The following is a 15,320-nucleotide window of genomic DNA, read 5'->3' as shown; positions in this document are numbered from 1 at the left end:
GGGACACAGCTGTCCCTCAGCCCTGTCCCCCTTTCCTGCTCCGCTTGTACCCACTGTTTGCTCCCACTCTCTTCCTTTGCTCTCCAGTTGCCAAAACACACTGACCTCAGCGGTCCCTTGGGCAGCACCATGCTCCTCTCTCCATTCATGTCCGTGCTCCTCAAGTGCCAGTCACTGTCCATGGACTCCAGCAGTGCTGTCCTCAGCGGGGCCTTCCTCGTGGCCAAAATTAGGAGCCACAGCTCCATCGATCTCTTCACGATGTCTCCCCCAGGGACTGAGGCTGTGGCCAGGCTGGAGCCAGGTTGACCATGAGGGCCCAGGGCTGACGTAGTGTGGATGGAAGCATTCTGTGAGCTCCTAGTGCTCTTCTCCAGCTGCAGCCCTAGACACAGACTAAGCCAGCTCATGTCCAGATGGCAGAAGAGGTGCTGGTCCCTTCCCAGCACTGTGTAAATCACCACCGACACTTCATCCAAGCCTGTATCTGCAACAGACTGGCCTGGGTGTAAGGCACCCTAATTTCACCCTAATTGAGGAGCTACTGGAGAGAGTCCAGAGGAGGGCTACGAGGATGATGAGGGGACTGGAGCATCTCTCCTACAAGGAGAGGCTGAGGGAGCTGGGTTTGCTCAGCCTGAAGAAGGCTGAGAGGGGACCTTAGAAATGCCGATAAATATTTGAAGGGTGGGTGTCAGGAGGATGGGCCAGACGCTTCTCAGTGGTGCCCAGCGACAGGACAAGGGGCAACGGGCACAAACTGAAGCTGAGGAAGTTCCAGCTGAAGACGAGGAAGAACTTCTTCCCTCTGAGGGTGACGGAGCCCTGGCCCAGGCTGCCCAGAGGGGCTGTGGAGTCTCCTTCTCTGGAGATATTCCAACCCCGGCTGGACGCGGTCCTGTGCAGCCTGCTCTGGGTGACCCTGCTTCGGCAGGGGGTTGGGCTGGGGGATCCCCAGAGGGCCCTGCCAACCCTGAACATTCTGGGATTCTGTGATTCTGTCCCCCCTGTCTAAGCCTGCGGGCTGCTCTGCGCCGTGCTCTCTGAACTGACCCCTCCGAGGGACCTGCTGAGCATCACCATCAAGGGGAGCTGGGGCCGCTGGGCTGTGTGGAGCCATGGCAGAGCTGCAGGGGCATTCAGAAGGATGCCCAGGATTTAAAGCAGGAATGAAAATGGACAGAGTAGCCACCCTACGAGGAGATACTAAAGCCAACAGGCCAGGGATGTACCTCGAACATCCCTAATCCAGCCATACGGACCATGGGGCTGACCAACACAGGATTTCTGCGCTGGACCCAAACAAGTGTGAGTGTGCGTGTCACCTTTCCCCAGCCCGTCACTGAGACATAAGATGAGAAATCCCATCTCCGAGGAAAGCTTTCCTTTTTAATTCCAGCGTGGTGCAGTGTTGCATTTTCCCTGGCAGCAAAGAGGCTCAGAGCAGCTCCCCTCTTTCCTCCCTCACCCCTGCCCCTTCCTCCCCGCCTCCCGGGCCCACCCCGCTGTTTCTGGAGCCCGCTGTGAACCAGCTCCCAGAAACGATCCAACACAAACACACATACATTTTGGGGGAGGTTATTTAAAGCCCTGCTGGTTTCCCTGCTCCAGCCCGGCTCCACAGCAGCCTGTGAGCACCACAGAGAGGGCAGCAAATCGCGGCAGGGGGATGGGGCCAGGCAGGAACATCTTGCGCAAAAGAGCATGAAGGTGGTCGGGTTTGGGGTGACACTTGGGGAACCCACGGTCCCAGCACTGTGCCGAGTTGAGGGGACATCTGAGTTTGAGGCCCTCACCCCAGGGTAACGCCAGAGCATCAGGCACTGGCTTTGGAGAAGCGGCCAGGAGCTGAGCGCGCGTCTCTGTGCAGGGATCCGAGCCCAAGACCCCATTAATCAGGGTCTCCAACAATTTTTAAGGAAAGACCCTCCCAACCTGCACAAAACCCTCTCTGTTTGCTGGCTTCCAGCTTGGGACCACGATACTTCCAGAGCAGGAAGTATCTGCCCAGGATCATCTTTTTTTTTTAGGCTGAGTTTACCCAGGAGGGGCTCAGCCGATGTATTTCTGGATCACACAAAGACAGGGAAAGGCACAACATTAGCAAAAAGCCTGGCACTGACGTGCGTCGCCTTTTCCATGCCCTATTAAGGAGAAACTATGTGTTGTGTCAGCATTTCGGGGTCAGCATCGACGAACAGAGCCGGGGTCAAGCTGCACCCTGGTACAAAGCAGGGGCCTTGGTGGCATTGGGCAGCAAGGGAATGTCCCCTCTCCCCCCAGACGTGGCCCAGCCAAGCCAGCGGGCTCTGAGCTGCGGCCGTCACAGCCGGGAACGTTTCAGTCCTTTCCACAAATAGCAGCGTGGGATTCCTCCCGCAGATCCGGCCGTCCCCGTCTGCAGCCCAAGCTGGCCAGCGCAGCTCCCAGAGATGAGACCAGTGATGCTCCAAGATGTTGTCTGCAGCCAGATGGGGATGAATTCATCTCTGTTCCACCCCTGCCAAAATGGAGGCTGGCAGCATCCCAAAAAAGCTGTGACGTGCCCGCACCCCTCACCCCGGAGAGCTCAAAAATGGATTAGCAAAGCAAAGGGCCCTGGTGGCTTCCCAGCCCCAGTGAGGCCAGTCGGTGGCTTGAATCTCCATCAGGCCCAGGATTGTCCGTAAAGCCCACAACGGGAGCAGCTGTCTCTCGGGTTTCTCGGGAGGGAGCAGGGGAAGGGGTGGCCCTGCTGTCCCCCATTTTCCCCACCAGCCACGGGAGGGCAGGGGCTGCCTTGCCCCGGGGGCAGGAGCTCCCTTTGTCCCCAAGGGCCTGGGTGGATGGGAAAAGCCTTGGCGCTGGGGCAGGAAAAAGTCCCCAGCTGCATCCCCAGGGCACTGCCCTTGGCCTCAGGGCTCCCCCATCCTCCGGGAGAGAGTGAACAGGGATGGGAAAGGCAACAGGGATCCCGGCTCTGCCGCAGAGCCTGGCCTCGCTCAACTGCTGAGGACCTGGCGTTAGTCCCTGTAAGACTGCCACAGCGACGCAGCCTCTGGCTCCAGCCATGACCCTCTGCCTGGCTCCCGGGCATGGGGTGGGCACCCCTGCCATCCCACCTCCCCCCAGCCGGCATTAAAACCCCGCTGCAGCCCCCACTCCAGCACGCAGCTCTTGGATCTCCCCTTGCAAAACAGGTTCCCTTTCGCAGCCATGGGCAGGAGCGAAAGCAAGGGACGCACGGGAGGGATGTTACCCCCCGGTAGTGGCATCTGGCAGCACCAGGGACCCCCCTGTGCCACCCCCCGAGGGCCCCTTGCAGGTGCCGGAGGGTTAGCGGCAGGTTTCCTCGCTGCGGGGAAGCCGGCTTGGAGCAGGTTCGGGAATCAGGAGCTGTCCTGCCTCCCCCCAGCTCCTTTCATTGCCCAGACAGCGACATGGTTTATGGCAGCTGAAGCCCATTGAACAGGCTCAATTAAGCCGGCATCCCCGCGTTTTCTCCCCGGGAACCTGGCTCCTGTTCAGAGCATCCAAGAGGGGCTGGCAGCCCTTCGCAGTGAAGGGGCCAGGACAGCCGGCAGCCTTCCCAGCTCGCAGGCACGCTGGATTTTGGGATACCCTGTGCTTTCCCTGAGCGATGGCGAAACATGACGTTGAGAGCAAATGTCCCGCCTGAGAAGGTCCCCGACTGCTGTTGCTGCTGCTTTCACACAGCACAATAATGCTGGCGCTGCAGGGAGATCCTGGAGGCACCCGAGGACCATGCTGGCTCTGCAAAGGAAGAAAGCATCAGGGAACATCCTCGGGGTCATCAAACCTGTACCGGGACAGATTGGTATGGGCAGAAGCACAGCGCCTGCCACTTCCCACTGCGCCAAGACAGCCATTCCACAGCTGCGGCCCGATCCAGCCTCTTCCACAGAGCAAGATCTCTGAGGAGCTACTGGAGAGAGTCCAGCGGAGGGCTACGAGGATGAGGAGGGGACTGGAGCATCTCTTCTACGAGGAGAGGCTGAGGGAGCTGGGCTTGTTCAGCCTGAAGAAGAGAAGGCTGCGAGGGGACCTTAGAAATGCCTCTAAATCTCTTCAGGGTGGGTGTCAGGAGGACGGGGCCAGACTCTTTCCAGTGGTGCCCAGCGACAGGACAAGGGGCAACGGGCACAAACTAAAGCCGAGAAAGTTCCAGCTGAACATGAGGAAGAACTTCTTCCCTCTGAGGGTGCCGGAGCCCTGGCCCAGGCTGCCCAGAGGGGCTGTGGAGTCTCCTTCTCTGGAGATATTCAAATCCCGGCTGGACGCGGTGCTGTGCAGCCTGCTCTGGGTGACCCTGCTTCAGCAGGCGGTTGGGCTGGGTGACCCACAGAGGTCCCTGCCAACTCCAAACATTCTGTGATTCTGTGAAGATGCAAACTGAGTTTTGCGAGAGCGAGGGAACCTCGGCCCTGTGATCCGTCGTGCTCAGACACCTGTGGGATTTCGGGTTATGAGCTGGGTCCCAGGCCAGGCCCCATCACCTCTCTGGCTATGCCTCGGGAGCACGTTTCTTCCCATTTCTCTCCCTGCAAAAACAAGCTGTGGCACAGTCCTTGGGGCCATGCTAAGGGGGATTTCGACAACCTCAGCAGAGACCTCATCTCCATCCGCAACAGACCCCAAAAGAGTCCCTCGAGAGTGGGTCCTCACTACGGACTTTCTTCCCAGCTCTGAGGATTCACCTCCTTCCCCAAAAATCTTTTTGAGGTGATGGAGGGATGTTACTCCTGCCCCTAAAATCACCCCTTTCACAGCAGCTGAGCTTGTCTGCTTGCAGCTGCAGGGATGGAGGTGGTGATAAAGCAAAGGGTGGCTGCTTGGAAGGATCCATCTGGATAGAAATTTATTAACTGAGGCTGATAGATGGCTTCTAGCAGACAGGCTCCCTGGGATGCTGTCTCCCAGCAGGACAGTGTACTGCAACCCTGCGCTGTCAGGACGGAAACTCCTCGACCTGTAACACTGGACTGAGGGCCAGTACGGGGCTCACCAGACCCCAGCCACCTGCCGGGCTGAGGAAGAGTGAGGAGGAGCAGTGGAGAACTGAAATGGTCTCTGCAAGGAAACAGCTGCCTCCAGCAGCAAGAAATCTGACATTCACTATCACAGGAATAACCAGATCGTTTAAAAGAGGGGAAAAAAAAAATGCACTTAACGCCAGTCAGCTCCCGTCCACATTTCTCAGCGGCGCGGAAGCTCTCCTGTAACGGGGTGGTCCCAGGGGAGAATGCCTGCTGTGGGAAACGGAGCAGAAACCTCAGGCCAAGCTGAGGCCCTGCTGCGGGCTGGGAGCTGCATCACGGCAGCCCAGTGCTGCCAGGACCGGAGGAGGGGACCGGGATCAAACATACAAAAAGCCAAAGGCAGAAGCTCTCTTCACCTCCCTAACGGAGGGTGCTGAGCAACCTCCTCATGGTGTGTTTCGTTGGGAAGGAGCCGTTCCCCTGAAATAGAGTAATTTGAGCACGAGCAATCCGAGATACCTACTTGGATGAGGATCTGTTCAGACACTTCATTCAGACTTGCTTCTGTCAGTTCTGCCCAGCCAGGATGAGGGCCAGGTGCCAGGACACAGCAAGAAACCCAACAGCTTGATGTCCCCACCCAACCCGGTGTCTGTAGGATGCTGCTGGCTCCACGTGGCCTGTGAGCGGTCCCAAAACTGGGCCATCATCATCATCATCCTCAGAGGGACAGGCTGCCTGTCCCACACTCCCGAGAGCCTAACGCTCATCCAGAGCTCCCAGGCCCTGCTGTGAGACCGAGAAACAAGGCCAAGGTCAATGCTCCAATCTAAACCTACACCCCACCATCTTCTTGTACAGGAGCCCGAGGCCTAGGAAAGCAAAACGTCCAAATCACCGTCCCTACAACCAGCAATTCCATCAGACACACCACAGAGTTAATGACTTTTCCCAGCAAGTAGCTGTGGAAAATAAAACCCAGGGTAGAGATGGACAAGACGAGATAGTTTGTGTTAAATGAATGGAGACCGGTCCTGGAAAGTAATTCAAGTAGAGATGTGATGGATTGCAAGCACCAGTTGTAAAGCATTTGTAAAGTCTGACTCAGATGGGAGTTTTATTGCAAGAGCCAGAGTATTATAGTTTATTGCTGCAGTTGGAGCAGCTGCTACTGTTCGAGTTGAATTGCCATGTCTGTTAAAAATCCCCGCGCCGAGTTACTCACAACTCCCGGCAGCTCTGGAAAAGTTCCTGCGAGACGCGCCCTGCCCCCGTGGAGCCAGCTGCCTTACCCAAGCCCTGCTCCGGCGAGCCCCTTCCCGCACGGAGCAGCCCAAGGAAGCCGGTAGAGCGGGGCGCGATGGAGTGGAAACACGTCCGGGAGGAGCGGGAGTCAGGGCCACGTTTACAGGCCTTCTGTAAACATTTCACACAGAGGAGGATTTACTGTTTCTTGGCTTGGCAAGAACCTGGGGGACTAAGTCCAGTGGTGGAAGGTGGTGCGATCCTGCAGCACAGGAAGGGGAAAGGGCCCCGCGTTTCCAGGCAGAGATGGCATCCAGCTGCCCCAGTCCTGTCTCCTTCCCTGCAGCTAAAGGAATCCGAGAGCAGGATTGAAACTGGGGCAGGAACAGAATCACAGAATCACAGAATGGTCGGAGTTGGAAGGGACCTCTGTGGGTCACCCAGCCCAACCCCCTGCCGAAGCAGGGTCACCTACAGCAGGCTGCACAGCACCGTGTCCAGGCGGGTCTTGAATATCTCCAGAGAAGGAGACTCCACAACCTCCCTGGGCAGCCTGTTCCAGGGCTCCGTTATCCTCAGAGGGAAGAAGTTCTTCCTCATGTTCAGCTGGAACTTCCTCTGCTTCAGTTTGTGCCCGTTGCCCCTTGTCCTGTCGCTGGGCACAACTGAAAAGAGTCTGGCCCCATCCTCCTGACACCCACCCTGAAGAGATTTAGAGGCATTTCTAAGGTCCCCTCGCAGCCTTTTCTTCAGGCCGAACAAGCCCAGCTCCCTCAGCCTCTCCTTGTAGGAGAGATGCTCCAGTCCCTTCATCATCCTCATAGCGCTCCGCTGGACTGTCTCCAGTAGCTCCTCATCTTTCTTGAACTGGGGAGCCCAGCACTGGACACAGTACTGCAGATGGGGCCTCACCAGGGCAGAGCAGAGGGGAAGGAGAACCTCCCTCGACCTGCTGCCCACTCTCCTCCTAATGCACCCCAGGATCGCATTGGCCTTCTTGGCAGCCAGGGCACGCTGCTGGCTCATGGTCACCCTGTCGTCCACTAGGACACCCAGGTCCCTCTCCACAGAGCTGCTCTCCAGCAGGTCCTCCCCAAGCCTGTACTGATGCATGGGGTTGTTCCCCAGCTCCACTAAGGGCAAGTAACTGTGGTCTAGTGAAATGCGGCTCTGGAATTGTGTGTGTGCATCTCCAGGAGGAGACTTCACCCACGTGAGAACGTGGTTTAAAGCTTTCAAGACACAAGGCTTGAAAAACACCATCCCTAAACTTACAAGTGGGCAAACCTAGAAGTTCTGCACCAGAAACTTTCTGGACTTTATCTGTAAATCGCAGCGATCACCGAGCCGTTACCAAAATGCACCTGCCTGACTCGGTCGTAATCCTGGCCCATTACCTCCATTAAAGCTGATAAATTGTTGGCAGCGTTTTAGTGACTGTTCACAAACGGGTCCATCACTCTGACACTTCCCTTTGGGCATCTGCCCTGGTAAACAAGATTTTGCTTCGCTGCCTGGATTCACTTAAAGGACTTTAAGCACATTAGTAAATAATTTATACTTCCTTTAAAAACAGGAAATGAAATAAGGACGCTCGGTGTGCTATTTAGCTGGAAATTGTTCGGGTCTTTATTATTTAATGAACTGACTGGCTGCTAACAGAGGTCATTCCAGCAGCTCACGCCCTGGCCCTGCGGCTCTGTGCGAGGTCTGTAAATGGAAACTTTAATGGGCAGTTCGAGGCGAGCAGTTTGCCCTGGTAGTATCACTTGAAACCCATCAGCCTAAGTAAGTGATTCTTAATCAGCTTTCAAGCTCCAGGAAATAAGCAGAGGGCAGGAGGCGGCTGTTTTCCCCTGCGTACCGCATTTTATGATGATCTGTGGGTGCATTTGTATCAGGCACAGCGATACGGCCGGTCGCAAAGGCCGTTACCTGCTCTTCCATGCGCTCCCCGAAATGGCAGCTCGTGGTTTAACCGCTCGCCGTGGTTACGTGACACAGGAGGATGTGGAGAGCCCAACAGAGCTCAGGGCTCCGTTGAAACTGATGCAGGTGTGCACACATAGAGCATGCACCCAGTATGGGGAGAAAGCAGGGAACAAAGGTTTGCTTTTGCTCCTCTGGCCGGCAAGCAAGGAACGGTGCCGGTGCTCCACGCCCCAGGCCAGCACAGATCCCGCAGGAGGCTGGATCCGGCGTTGTTTAACACCTTTATCAACGATCTGGATGAGGGGATCGAGTGCTCCCTCAGTCAGTTTGCAGATGACACCAAGCTGGGCGGGACTGTCGATCTGCTGGAGGGCAGGAAGGCTCTGCAGAGGGATCTGGACAGGCTGGATCGAAGGGCCCAGGCCAACTGTGTGAGTTTCAATAAGGCCAAGTGCCGGGTCCTGCCCTTGGGTCACAACAACCCCACGCAACGCTACAGGTGTGGGGAGGAGTGGCTGGAGAGCTGCCCGGTGGAACAGGACCTTGGGGTGCTGGTCGAGAGCCGGCTGAACATGAGCCAGCAGTGTGCCCAGGTGGCCAAGAAGGCCAAGGGCATCCTGGCTTGGATCAGGAATGGTGTGGCCAGCAGGAGCAGGGAGGGGATCGTGCCCCTGCACTCGGCGCTGGTGAGGCCGCACCTCGAGTGCTGTGTTCAGTTTTGGGCCCCTCACTACAAGAAGGACATGGAGGGGCTGGAGCGTGTCCAGAGAAGGGCAACGAGGCTGGGGAGGGGTCTGGAGAACAAGTCTGATGGGGAGCGGCTGAGGGAGCTGGGGTTGTTCAGTGTGGAGAAGAGGAGGCTGAGGGGAGACCTTCTCGCTCTCTCCAGCTCCCTGACAGGAGGGTGTAGTGAGGCGGGGGTTGGTCTCTTCTCCCAAGTAACCAGTGATAGGACAAGAGGCAATGGCCTCAAGTTGCATCAGGGGAGGTTTCGATTGGATATCAGGAAAAATTTCTTTCCTGGAAGAGTGGTCAGGCCTTGGCCCAGGCTGCCCAGGGCAGTGGGGGAGTCCCCATCCCTGGAGGGGTTAAAAAACCATGTGGATGTGGCCCTTGGGGACACGGTTTAGCAGGCATGGTGGGGTTGGGTTGATGGTTGGATTTGATGATCTTAGAGGTCTTTTCCAGCCTTACTGATTCTATGATTCTACGGTTCTATGATTTTTGCTGCTTTACACGGAAAACAGTGGCACCAAGTTTCAGACTCCTCCGTTCCTGCCACTGCTTTTTGCCCTCACCCACGGCAGCTCATGGCGCCTGCTCTCAGCAGAGTCGTCCGGAGCGCTTGGGCTGCTGACGCGACGGTCGTTCATGCCTCATTAGCTCGTCTGGACGAAGCTGACGGTGATCTCACCCATGGCAGCGTCGGGCCGATGAGGGCTCTCCCTGCTGCTGCTGTGTTTCTCCCACTGCCTCTTCACGCGCCTTTTGATTTTCTGCTGGGGAAGCTGGTCCTCGTGGGAAGTAATACTAACGCCCGAAGGCACAGAGTGAAAAAACACAGCCTGAAACCTTGATGTGCCTTCTCCCCACTGTGCTGCCACCTGCAGCCCTTAAGCTCCTTTCTGTGCTGGGTAACAAGGTGATTAAAAGCAATAATTACCGCAGGAGAAATGCAGCGCTGGAAAAATTACACCCCTGTTATATTTCTCACAAAGATGTCGCGCCAACATTGGAGAGCCAAGGAGCTTTTCCTCCTGCCAGTAAACATTTCCTAACGGTCCAGAGGCCCAAACATCGTGGTGGGATCTCCGGGCATTGCACACAAGCTCTCTCCCTCCTGCACATGGGTGGAGGAGAACGCCTGGCTGCGATGCGCTCGTGGGCACGTAGGTCTCTCTCCCCTGGGCTCAGAGCCGTGGCATGTGTTTTCCACACCTACCTGGTGCACGTGTACCCCCCCATGATGGAAATGTCACTTACTTCACTGTCATGAAGGGGGACAGGCAAGAGAAGAGCACGCACGGAGCTGCAGTGGTTCACTGGAGGAGAGGACACAGGTGCCTTACCCACTGCACTGGTGTTCTGTTCCCCACACCTCCCCACATGCACCCCATCACCGACTGCAATCATCTCGGCTCGTATTACTCCCTTTTCCTCCCAAACAGGAGTTGTGCTCACAGAATCACAGAATCCCAGCATGGCACGGGTTGGAAGGGACCTCTGTGGGTCACCTAGTCCAACCCCCCTGCCGAAGCAGGGTCACCGAGAGCAGGCTGCACAGGACCGTGTTCAGGCGGGTCTTGAAGATCTCCAGAGAAGGAGACTCCACAACCTCCCTGGGCAGCCTGGGCCAGGGCTCCGTCACACTCAAAATGAAGAAGTTCTTCATCATGTTGAGACGGAACTTCCTCAGCTTCAGTTTGTGCCCATTGCCCCTTGTCCTGTCGCTGGGCACCACTGGAAAGAGTCTGGCCCCCTCCTCCTCACACCCACCCTGCAGATATTGATCGGCATTTCTAAGGTCCCCTCTCAGCCTTCTCTTCTCCAGGATGAACAAGCCCAGCTCCCTTAGCCTCTCCTCGCAGGAGAGATGCTCCAGTCCCCTCCTCATCCTCGTAGCCCTCCGCTGGAGTCTCTCCAGTAGCTCCTCATCTTTCTTGAACTGGGGAGCCCAGAACTGGACACAGCACTGCAGATGGGGCCTCACCAGGGCAGAGTAGAGCGGAAGGAGAAACTCCCTCGACCTGCTGGCCACACTCCTCCTAATGCATCCCAGATAGCACATCCCTAATGTGCTCCTTTTGTTCCTAACCACCAACAGCCATATGGCTTAACGCAACTCCCTGTCTCTGCTGTTCTTCACCCAAAGTTCGAGAAATAGTGCGTAAGACCACATGTTTATAAATACATTTCTAAAATACTTTCCCCTGCCCATGCCTCTGGTAATGGAAAATGTCAGCACCGGCCTCAGCTGCGGCAGGAGAACTGCAGGACACCCGCTGATCTCCCATGCTGGTGCGGCGTCGTTTGGGGATGGGTCACGAGCCCGTCCTGGTTCTGGCCTCAGCGTGTTGCACCGGTGAGCAGAGCTTTGGCAGGTGGCTCGGCGATGACCATGCCAACCCTCACACCGAGCCCTGAATCCCACTGCTACCACAGGCATCAGATGGGAGCACAAGTATCAGCCTTTCAGTGGTTTAACTGGCCTCTTTTTTCCCTCTTTTTAGTGCAAAGCAAAGCAGTTGGCACAGCTCCGCAGAGCTGCTTCTCTGAGGGGCACAGATCCACAGGGTTTCTCCACCTGGCTTCCTCCTGCGTAGCTGCGCTTGGGGACGTTCACAGGATCACAGAATGGCAGGGGTTGGAAGGGACCTCTGTGGGTCATCTAGTCCAACCCCCCTGCCGAAGCAGGGTCACCCAGAGCAGGCCGCGCAGGACCTTGTCCAGGCGGGTCTTGAAGATCTCCAGAGAAGGAGACTCCACAACCTCCTTGGGCAGCCTATTCCAGTGCTCTGTCTCCCTCAGAGGGAAGAAGTTCTTCCTCATGTTCAGACAGTAGTGCAGCCCCAGCTGTGGCCACAATCAAGCCGTTGCTGTGGACCCAGCAGCCCTGCTCTAGGTGCCGTGGGGCCTGCTCCAATCATTCCTTCCTTTACCTGCCGCCCTCCACGGGCAGCCGAACGCAGCCAGCAGCTTCTACAGCAGCCGCCGGGCCAGGGCTGCAGATCGGCACTCACGTCGGTGAAGTCCTCGCTGGCCACAGACTCCTGAAAACATTCCTAATTTTCACACTATTACAGTCGAGTGACAAAGCCCTGAATAAAACCACAGCCGTTGTCAACAGCCTGTGTACAATGAGGCCATCAAACACCAGGCGCTGAGGCTGGGTGACATTTCGTTGGCCGTCCTCAAGCAATTGAACTGCCGGTTCGGCCCCTCTATAAACGTGCAACACCTACGCTCAGGGCTGACCTCGTCTCCGGAGCAGGCACGCAGCCACCTTCCAGAGGATGTGCTGCGTAAGAGATCTGAAATCCGTTACGCTGCAGAGTGACAGAGATTTTGGGGGGTTTTTATGAGAGCCTGGGGATTTGGAGGAGGTAGGATTCTCCCTGCTTGGGAGAACGAGAGAGGAGCAGTGCTCATCCCAGCCTGACTGCGACACGGCGAATGAAAGCAAAACTGATGGTGAAAGATTCCAGGTAGGGAGCAGGAACACACAAGGTCTGAAAAGGGCCAGAAATTGGCAACGCTCACTCTGTCTCTGAGACGCTGGACTTCTCCGTGGAGCCGTCCATCTGGGACGATGGCACCCACAACACATTTCAAGGGAACTGGAGGCAAGTACCGGTGAGGTGACTTGATAAGGCTGCAGCGGAGTCAGTGGAAGGACAGATCTCGGCGCCCTTGGTCCCAGAGCTGCGCCCCAAAAGTTTTCCACTGTGTCACCTCCCTGTTCAGGCCAGGGGAAGAAAAACTACTTTGCAACGCCGAGAATGAAGATGAAGGCATCAAAGAGGCAGCATCCTCACTTGCAATCCAACACCAGGGCTCCTCAGGGAGGATTTCCCATCACGCGCTGGCTGGCCTCCCTCCTGCGGCTCCTTCTAATGGCCGCTGGCAAGAGGACAGACTGAGCACTAATGGGGCAAAATGCTCTCTGAGGTCCCATCGCCAGCTGGGTCTCGGGGTCGGAGCCCGTCCTTCACAATATGTCCGTCTGATCTTTGTAACTCACGGTTCGCCAGGCTCAGCGAAAAGCCCAGGTCAGCCAGCTGCTGTGGGCAGGAATATTTCAGGCTCGGGACCGGCGGCGCGGCAGCGGAGCGGGAGCCTGGCAATAAGCTGGTTCTCGCTTTGCCCTGCTCCCGCAGGCAGTTCTCCAGCCCCAGGAAACAGCAAGAGAGCAGCAGTGATAAAATGGCTGTTGGTCTAAGCACAAGGTTATTTTCTAGGACATTAACCAGAGTCCTCAGGAGCTGGCGTGTGAGAGACCCATGAAGAGCGAAAAGACACCTGACCAGAATGCAAAAACTGAGCCGCAAACTTAACACTTTTTTATCTTTCAGAAATAGCTTCAAAGAAAGGGTGAGCTCAAACCAGTGTTAGCAGTTTGAGTGGCCATTTGCTTTAGAAAACAAGCAGTTTCAGCAAAAATATCAAATGACTGCCATCCAGAAAGCTCTCATTTTCAGTATCTCAGCTATTCACATCTCTAAATAAAACATTCAAGCTGCAATACAACACAAGTGTTTTGCAGGGGCTAATAAATAAATGAGAGGTATTTACCAGGCCTGCTTTTCTGTAGGAATAATACCCCTAATATCCTAGAATTATCTCCATCTATGTCTGGCCAGGACTTCAAATCAATAAATCGTCTCCTCATCCTCGGATTAGCTCAGTCAGATAAATTCGAAAGCAGCGGCAGCGGTTCCCCGCTATTAGTCGCAACAGCTCTGCCAGCTGAATTAACATGAGATCTCCCTCGTTATCCGAGACCAATCGCACTCTGCCAGCGTCCTTGGGCAATAATTTGCACTGACCTCGACAACAATTCGCGGCAGCCTGAGGATGGGCTGCGATGCAGGTTTCCTTTCCAGGAACGTTAACTGCCTGGCAGTTCGTTTTCTCACACCCAGTGTGGCTCCTTACTGCAAGGGCCGTAACGTCGTTTGAGGGAAGCAGCGCTGATTTACGGCGCTGGGAGACCCGGCCTTGCAAAGCCAACGGCAATCAAAACCCAACCAGCGCGAGACACTGAGGAGACAAGAGCTGGGTTAAAGGGCATCACAACACCAGATTTACCGACGCACCTCTGGGTTCAGCCACCTCTCTCCTCTGCTGCAATCCCTCAAACGTCACTCTGAGCGGAGAACCCAGCGCTCCCTCTTTCAGTCTTGCCACCGTGCCGCTCCTGGGGCTGTGTGCTGCGTCGCAGTGGGCTTCCGCTTCGGATCTCTGCAGGCTCTTTGCCAGCGGGATGCTCAAAACGTGGCATTTCTGTTCTGCTCAGAAGTCTAGCATTTCAAAAATACATATTTGTAAAGTTAATATTAGATTTCTGTTAAAACTCTGGCAAAAAAACCACCTGTTTTGGAAAGACTGGAGGCAGATGCAGTGAATCCTGGATACCACGACTCGAGTGCTCCCTCAGTCAGTTTGCAGATGACACCAAGTTGGGCGGGAGAGTCGATCTGCTGGAGGGCAGGAAGGCTCTGCAGAGGGATCTGGACAGGCTGGATCAATGGGCCCAGGCCAACTGTACGAGGTTCAACAAGGCCAAGTGCCAGGTCCTGCCCTTGGGTCACAACAACCCCATGCAATGCTCCAGGCTTGGGGAGGAGTGGCTGGAGAGCTGCCCGACGGAAAAGGACCTTGGGGTGCTGGTCGAGAGCCGGCTGACCATGAGCCAGCAGTGTGCCCGGGTGGCCAAGAAGGCCAACGGCATCCTGGCTTGGATCAGGAATGGTGTGGCCAGCAGGAGTAGGGAGGGGATTGTGCCCCTGGACTCAGCACTGGTGAGGCCGCACCTCGAGTGCTGTGTTCGGATTTGGCCCCTCACTCCAAGAACATTGACGGGCTGGAGCGTGTCCAGAGAAGGGCAATGAGGTTGGTGAGGGGTCTGGACAACAAAAACCCGGCCCAGTGTCCACCAAGATGAAGCTGAACCAGCCCCACACCGGTTCGTCTCTGCTGAACCCGCTACAGCCTACAGCACAGAACCAACGCCAGCTTTCCCTCGCCGCCCTGCCTGCAAGGGGACGTGCAAAGCCCCATTTGGCGCATTAGAGCGACACGGACAGATAAAACCCGGCCTGCTGGTATGGAACTTATCCCATCAAAGCATTTTGGACACATCTGAGCTGGCAGCGGGAGTTTCACTGGATCAGCGCTCCATTGTACGGGGCCACGGTGTTCTTGGGTGAACACAAGGTGCCCTGAAGCTGGATTTTCTCCATCACCGAACCACGGCCTCAGAAAGCCGCCTGCCACTTTCACGCCTTAACAAGTCATTATTATCTGGCTTAGTCTCAGCTCTGCTGCCTCAAGCAACCCAAGAGGAGTGCTCGGATCCTTTCACTGAAGTTCCTGGGAAGTCCAAGCACTCACTGCTTCCCTCTGTCTTCCTTCCAAAGCTCTGCCAAAAGGAGACTCCATGGA

Source organism: Opisthocomus hoazin, chromosome 1, assembly GCF_030867145.1.
Source record: "Opisthocomus hoazin isolate bOpiHoa1 chromosome 1, bOpiHoa1.hap1, whole genome shotgun sequence".
Taxonomy (NCBI): Eukaryota; Metazoa; Chordata; class Aves; order Opisthocomiformes; family Opisthocomidae; genus Opisthocomus; species Opisthocomus hoazin.
This window is presented reverse-complemented; position numbering follows the sequence as displayed.